The sequence below is a fragment of the Mustela lutreola genome, chromosome X (genome assembly GCF_030435805.1).
Source record: "Mustela lutreola isolate mMusLut2 chromosome X, mMusLut2.pri, whole genome shotgun sequence".
Taxonomy (NCBI): domain Eukaryota; kingdom Metazoa; phylum Chordata; class Mammalia; order Carnivora; family Mustelidae; genus Mustela; species Mustela lutreola.
Genome location: NC_081308.1, coordinates 81,775,082 through 81,782,417, shown reverse-complemented (window position 1 = coordinate 81,782,417; position 7,336 = coordinate 81,775,082). Strand labels below are relative to the sequence as shown.

Here is a 7,336-nt window from a genome sequence, read left to right as displayed (position 1 = left end):
GGCATTCAATCTAGATTTCACTGAAGCAACAACTAACTTTGAATTCATATTTCATCAGTTTACATAATAACTAAATCATATAATCACATCATTATATACAACTGGCATAAATAGATTTGGAACAAAACCAACTAACTTTCACTAAGTGTACAACACAAATGGTTTAAGTATCTGGGCAAACTAGACACTTCTTTTTTTTTTCTTTTTTTTTTAAAGATTTTATTATTTATTTGACAGAGAGAGATCACAAGTAGGCAGAGAGGCAGGCAGAGAGAGAGAGAGAGAGAGAGAGAGAGAGGAGGAAGCAGGCTCCCTGCTGAGCAGAGAGCCCGACGCGGGACTCAATCCCAGGACCCCAAGATCATGACCTGAGCCGAAGGCAGCGGCTTAACCCACTGAGCCACCCAGGTGCCCCCAAACTAGACACTTCTAAACACACAGACAGTTAACAGACAGTTAGTGTGCCATTGGTCACTGGGTCTTACTGTGTGTCAATTAACCTAGCAAGCTGATTAAGTGGAATTTCACTGAGAGAATCTACTGTGTTATTACTGTGATTATTATTATGTTTTCTTACATTTTTCAAACTAAAATTCTGACTTAATTAATCCTCTTCCATGATCTCAAACTTGGGCTAGTTGAAGACTTACACTTGCCACATATGACCTTCTGGAGTGTAATGGAAACAATGGGTGCAGCTATTTCAACTGCTTATATTTGGCAAACACAGAGGTTGGGGAGTGTTTCAATTCTATATTCTTATTGTCATGTTTTTCTGCTTTCTCACAACTCTGATTTAGCTTGCTCATTTAAAAAAACAGAAGTTGGGTTGTTTTACAGACATTGGCTTTGGCAAGAAACCTGATTACAATTGCTAAGATTCCTAGTAGCAATATCAAGGAATTAATTAAAATGTTGAGACCAGAGTACCTACCCAGAGAGATAAAGAATGAATGTCGTGTAGTCCTCAGCTCTAAGTTTCTGCATTTGTTGAAATACCTTCAGGAAGTAATTCAGTTATTTAACTCTGCAGGGTGACAAAAGGTGATACAATACACCATTTTTTTTCTTAATGATAAAACTGTAGGAACCAAAATTCTTTCTTTCTCTTCCTCCCTCCATGACACCTCATAAAATTGCTTCTAGAATGAACTAGTCATACTTTTGAGTTTCTTTTATGAAATTCATAGCTGCAGATGTTGGAGAGGACTGTTTTCCCTTTGTTTAACCACTTTAGTATAACTAACTCATGAACACACAGGAGCAAGGCAATCTGCTCCTCAATTTTCCATCTTGGGTATACAGCAGCAACGTGCATCTGAGTCATGCAGAGTCCCCTCTTTAGAATGTGTGCTGTTAGCTCAGAGGTGCTAATAATCAAATTAGGCTGCAAACAAATGGCAATTTATAATGCTGAAACTAATGAAAAGTCAAGGAACTAAACTCTGCAAGGAATTTTAATTATCCAGTTCTTTTTGACTCCACAAGAACATTTTTTTAAAGGAACACTGCCACAGTATTCAACTGGTACTTTTAGTTTCATTAAAATGATTTACATAACCTATTACATAAATGGAAAATACAAACTTTCCAAGTAAAACAGGGATCTAAAATATTCTCTTCAAGTTTGGAAAGCAAGCACTGTCTTGGTTTGATGTGCAATTAGAATACCTTTTATAGAATCTTTTGATTCCCATAGCGCTGATGAATGGAGAAATACAGGACCTCCCTACAAGGAAAATCTCTAGACTGAACAGACTATAGACAGTGAAGAACTATAACAAACAAAAGGACAATAATTTTTCTGTCCTTGTTTCCTGTGCCATTTCACTTATATTTTACTCCCCCCCACTCTCCCCCCCCCTTTTGCTTGTGTTTCTTGATGCCATGATACTTAGGACTTGACCACAGAGTTCTGCACTGGGTACAACTCTTACTTCTGCTGCTGCTCCTTGGTCTTCAGCTTTTCCCATGCTTGCATGGCATGTGTTTTCTTGGGCTGAAGATCCAGAATCTTGTACTTCTTGCCCTTGTAGAATTTCCTGAGGTTCATCTTTCTGAGTCTGATTAATAATGGTGAGAATGCAGGCAATGGATTTGCAAACAACTTAAATCTTTGGGGAACTTGGATGCCATAATGCCTGCCAGTTTGGTGACATGCAGCTGGTACTACTCCAACTTTAGGTCATCCAGCTGTTTTAGCAGCTCCTTTTTCTTTCCAGAAAGATCTCAAATTCTAACCTTGTCAATGGCTACACAAGCCATCATCATCTGCTCTTAGAAAAACAGCTTTTTTTTACTTCTTATTTGCACTTCACTCTGTTACATGTACATCCATGCACACCACCACAACCACCACACCCACCATATCTGCAGGTCAAAATGCTCTTCTTCTTTCATGGTCTAACTTCTTTTTGGTGTGTGTTTGAGGTGGGCTTGTTTATTTATTATTTTTGTTTGTTTGGAGAGGAGTGGCAAAATCAATTAACCAAAGAAAGCTATACTATCAACTAAATGTGGAGTCTCTCATGCAAAAATAAAAACAAAAAGCTGTTATCTTTAAGCTAGAGAAAAGATTATTTCAGAGATATTGGAGATGTTAGCATCAATAAACTGTGATCACTGCTGCTCTGGAAATGCTTTTGTTACCAAGATGGTTAATTGTTCAAAAGTAATATTCACCCATGAAGCCTATTTAAAACCGAAGAATGCATCTGGGCAGGGAGTTTTCTTTCTTTTCTTTTCTTTTCTTTTTTTTTTCCAGGGAGTTTTCTTTCATCAATAACTTTGTCAATAAAACAGCAAATGAAACACAAGAAAATCGAGCATGTCCATATCATCAGAACAGCTAGACAAATAGCCCAGGGCATTGAAGGGTCTGGGTTTTTAACTAGATGCCCTTATTGTTGGAAAAAAAAATGTTGAGGTATGAAAGCAAATCCCACAAGGAAAATGGGACTAATGCAAATAAAAACTTTCTTCCTTAAAAGGAAGACAAAACCTGGAAATTCTTCTGCTAAACTTGTTATCATCACACCCTGACATGTGACATTGCTTCATTGTTTAAATTGTTAGCTTATTGTCGTATGAGGCAGTGTAGCTTAAAGGCTAAGACCATGAGCCATAAAGTCAAACCAAACCCGAGTTCCATCACTTACTAGCCACATAGTCTTTGTTAGGTCACTTATTTATTTCTAAGCCTCAGTATCCTCATTTGTAAAACTGGGATAATAGCAAGACAACAAGAGTCCAGGCTTTGGAGCCAAAATGCCTGGTTTCAAATCCTCTGCTCCACCACTTACTAGCTGTGTGACCTTAAGCAAATTGCCCAACTTTTCCATAGCTCAATTCCTCTTCTTAATAAAGTAGGTCCTATTGATTGTCAGAACCTCACAGGGTCATCATGAAAATTACAGAATATCTAAAACAATTGATAAGGGCTTGATAAATGTAAGTCATCAGTCCTACCTTCAAATATTGCTAGGATGAAATGACTAAATGAAGGTAAAGCTTTTAAACATAGTAAGTGTTCAATAAATGCTTTCTTTTGTTACATATTTTCCTTTTGACTCTTTAACTAACTTTTAAATTCCTAGAGGACAGGTCTTCTATTTTTTTTTCTTGAAACTATATTGTTTAACACTGCATTACATGCAAATAAGAGTGGCTCAACTATAGCCAAAGGAAAGAGTAAAGAAACAAGCCCTCATGCAAAAGTAGAAACTTAAATATCCAAACTGTAGACTCACAGGCCATGAAAAGATTGAGTTTATTTAAAAATGATGGTACAGGTCAGAAAATATTTTGACAATTTATAAATATCATCAAGAAATAATTTGACATTCAATTTCTTAACTGTGTAGGGGAGAAAAAAATCATTTCTTTCTATACTTCTAGGTTTGTGGCTACATGCTAAAATTTGATGATCAGGAGTATATTATGGCAATTATTGAAGAAGGTGGAACCCTCTTCTATAACAGCTATGTAGGTATAGAAAAGCAGAAAGAAAAAGTGAAAAAAAAAATTTAGTTGAAAGAGCTAATCTGCCCAGACCCAAAGAGTGAGGCTGCAGCCTGAGAAGTAAACACTGTAGTTAATTGGGGCATTTTTTTAAAAGATTGATTTTATTTATTCATTTGTTTGTTTGAGAGAATGCAAACAGGGGATGGATGAGGAAGAAGGAGAAAGAAAGAGAGCATTCCAGGCAGACCCCATGCTGAACATGATGAAGTTCTAGAATGTAAGTGAGGTCCAGGGCTGAAGGCCAAGAAAGAATTCTTAAGACATCTCTGGTGCAAAGAGGTGATTTGTTAAAGTATGGGCACGGGACCCATGGGCAGGAAGAGATGTTGCCCCAGGGTTGTGAAGGATGGCAGGTTATGTATCACAGAGCTGAGGGAAGTAAGGAAAAGGGAGGTTTCAATAGAACTTCCATGTGCTAAAGAGGACCTACAAGATACCAGATACCAGAGGCCTTGCCATTGTCAAGGTCATTTTTCACTTTTTAGCAAGCTATTAACATTAAGATAGTTGGGAGAGTCCTTAAGAATGTCACGTATGTCCCACCCAGGAATGGGGGTGGGGGAAGGTTGCAAGGTGTCACCTTTTGCTTTGTCCTCAGCCAGCCTTCTGTTCCATCATTCCCCCTGAACAATTTTGACCCTTAAATCTTTAAGATTGTTGAAGGTGAAAGGTCTCATCTGTAACTTCTTCCAGCTGAATAGGGGCATAGAGTTGTCCCTACCTACTCAGGTCAACATTGGTCAGTTGAGGAATGTGTAGGTGAGTTACAAAAGATGGAGGCAGCTGAATCCAACGCTGACAGTAAAGAAGTGACTCCGTGTTTGGAAAGTATCATCTGTCATTGTGAAGTCATTGCAGCAATGGAGTCTCCATGTGGAGGCAAAGAAAATTAAGGCCATCTCACCTCAAGTTTAGCTGATGTGGGAAACAGAGGGAAAAGAAAATTCCTCACCTATTGACAAGCCCTTGAAACAGATAGAGTGGCTCTCCCCTGGGGACTTACCTGCCCTCACCCTGAGATTTTGCTAAGGACAATCCTAGCCTGAGGGACCGACCCCCTACCCCGACAGGTCTGACCAGAATCCTGTAAGTCTACTTTAACAATTCCTTTAGGAAACTTTATCTCTAAACCTCCAAGATAGTGTTGAGAATCATTCCCAAGTATATGACCCACTGATATACATTCCCAAGTATATGACCCACTGATATATAAATCTTCCTGGTCTCACAGGAAGATTTTTATTATTGGTAATGAATAACCTTTTCCTCAGACAACAGCTAGCCCCTCAAGGTCCTGGAGACCTCACTTCCAAAATTCCTTAGAGATTTACATAATCCATAAACCCCTTTGTCCTCACCCACCTCCAAATCCACCCCTACTCTGCCTTTAAAAACTCTGACTCTAATCTGGTTCGAGGTCCAAGTCCCTACTCTGCTGTATCGGGTATACTTGGGCCCAGGCTTAAGCTTGTCAAATAAACCCTCGTGTGATTGCATCAGTGCTTGGCTCCTTGGTGGTCTCTTGGATGCAAAAACTCAGGCATAACACTCGGCACCAGGTAGTGAAACACTGAAAAAAGAAACACATTAAGATTAGTAATGATGAGGGAGCAGGAGGCTGGCTGAAGACAAAGCAAAAGCTGGCACCTTGCATCCCCTCTCCATCCGCTCCCCCTCAGTCATATTTGTAGCATTCCTCAGACAGCCCTGACTGCCATGAATAATAAGCAAATAGTTAACTTGCAGGGATCACAATCCTGCAAGACAGGAATCTCCCTTGGTTTACATATGTCCTAAATCTCACTAACAAAGATGATTGATAGCAGGATTGTGACATCCCACCAAAAAGTTTCCCAACTATCTTAATGTTAATGGCTGGTCTAAAGACAACATTGATCAAACCGCAAAGGCAAGGCCTCAGGTAGGCCTCTGACATCCTGGCACCTTGTAGACCCTCTTTAGCATATGAAAGCTCCATTGAAACCTCCCTTCCCCTCACCTTCCCCCAACTACAGGGTACATAATTTGCCATCCCTCACAACCTGGGGCAGCAGCTCTTCCTGCCCACGGGTCCTGTCCTGGTGCTTTAATAAACCACCATTTTGCACCAAAGATGTCTCAATAATTCTTTCTTGGTCATCAGCTCTGGACTTCAGCCCACCAAACCTCACCTAGGTTCTAGAACTTCATCAGTAAGGCTATAAGAATGAGAAGTCCAAAAAAGAGAACTTTAATCATTGACAATAGTGCTCCTTTAAACCAGGAACTAACCAATCACTGAGAAAGAGAAAAGGATCCTGTAGAGCCCCAATCTGGGTATTCACATCTTTTATTAGTCCTGTGACATTTTTGTGATAATCTGGGATGTACACATAACATTTTGTTTTGATAACTGCACATGTGCCACCCTGTGCTGCTGTTAGGACATATAAGGCCATTCTATTTTGTAGGACCACCTTGCGCATCTGTGTGACTTTAGTATTAAGTAAGGAGATGATATTTAGTGAATCATTGAGTGCCTTTGCAGTGTATTTATTAAGGGCTTCTACATGCCAAATGACATCCTCTAGTCCTACAGATGGAGCAAAAATAGATGTTAAGGAAAAGGGAGGTTTCAGTAGAACTTTCATATGCTAAAGAGGACCTACAAGATACCAAATACCAGAGGCCTTGCCATTGTCAAGGTCATTTTTCACTTTTTAGCAAGCTATTAACATTAAGATAGCTGGGAGAGACCTAAAGAATGTCACATATGTCCCACCCAGGAATGGGGGTGGGAAAGATTGCAAAGTGTCACCTTTTGCTTTGTCTTCAGCCAGACTTCTGTTCCCTCATCAAATAGAGCTTGACTCAGGGTTCAATCTCAAGACCCTGAGATGGTGACCCAAGCTGAAACCAAGAACCAGACACCCAACAACTGAGCCACCCATGCACCCCATAATTAGAGCATTTTAATATCAGAATAAGAAAAAAAATAAAAAGAAAAAGGAAAGAATAAAGAAAGAGGGGGAGAGAAAGAAAGGGGATGGGAGGGAAGTAGGAAGAAAGAAAAAAAAAGGAAAGAGAAAGAAAGGCATCCAGCAATGAAAGAACTAAGATTCAAGGAAGAAAGGGACAGGTTTATAAGAAAAGGTAAAAGGGATTTAAAATGTGGCCTTACTAAGCAGGGATGTTATAACAGTTTATAAATGTTTGAATCATATACTAAAAAGAGGAGGAGGAATTTGTTAAGTAAGAACAAGAAGGGATAGTATTTAAGAGAATGTAATTGACCAAATTCTCATTTCCTATAACTCAACCTAAGAATTTCTGT

General features: G+C 39.3%; 1 pseudogene; it reads right to left on the bottom strand.

Moving 5' to 3' along the window:
• Positions 1-1,894: 1,894 nt before the first annotated feature.
• On the bottom strand, positions 1,895-2,265 carry LOC131821005 (large ribosomal subunit protein uL29-like; annotated as a pseudogene).
• Between the last annotated feature and the right edge of the window lie 5,071 nt (positions 2,266-7,336).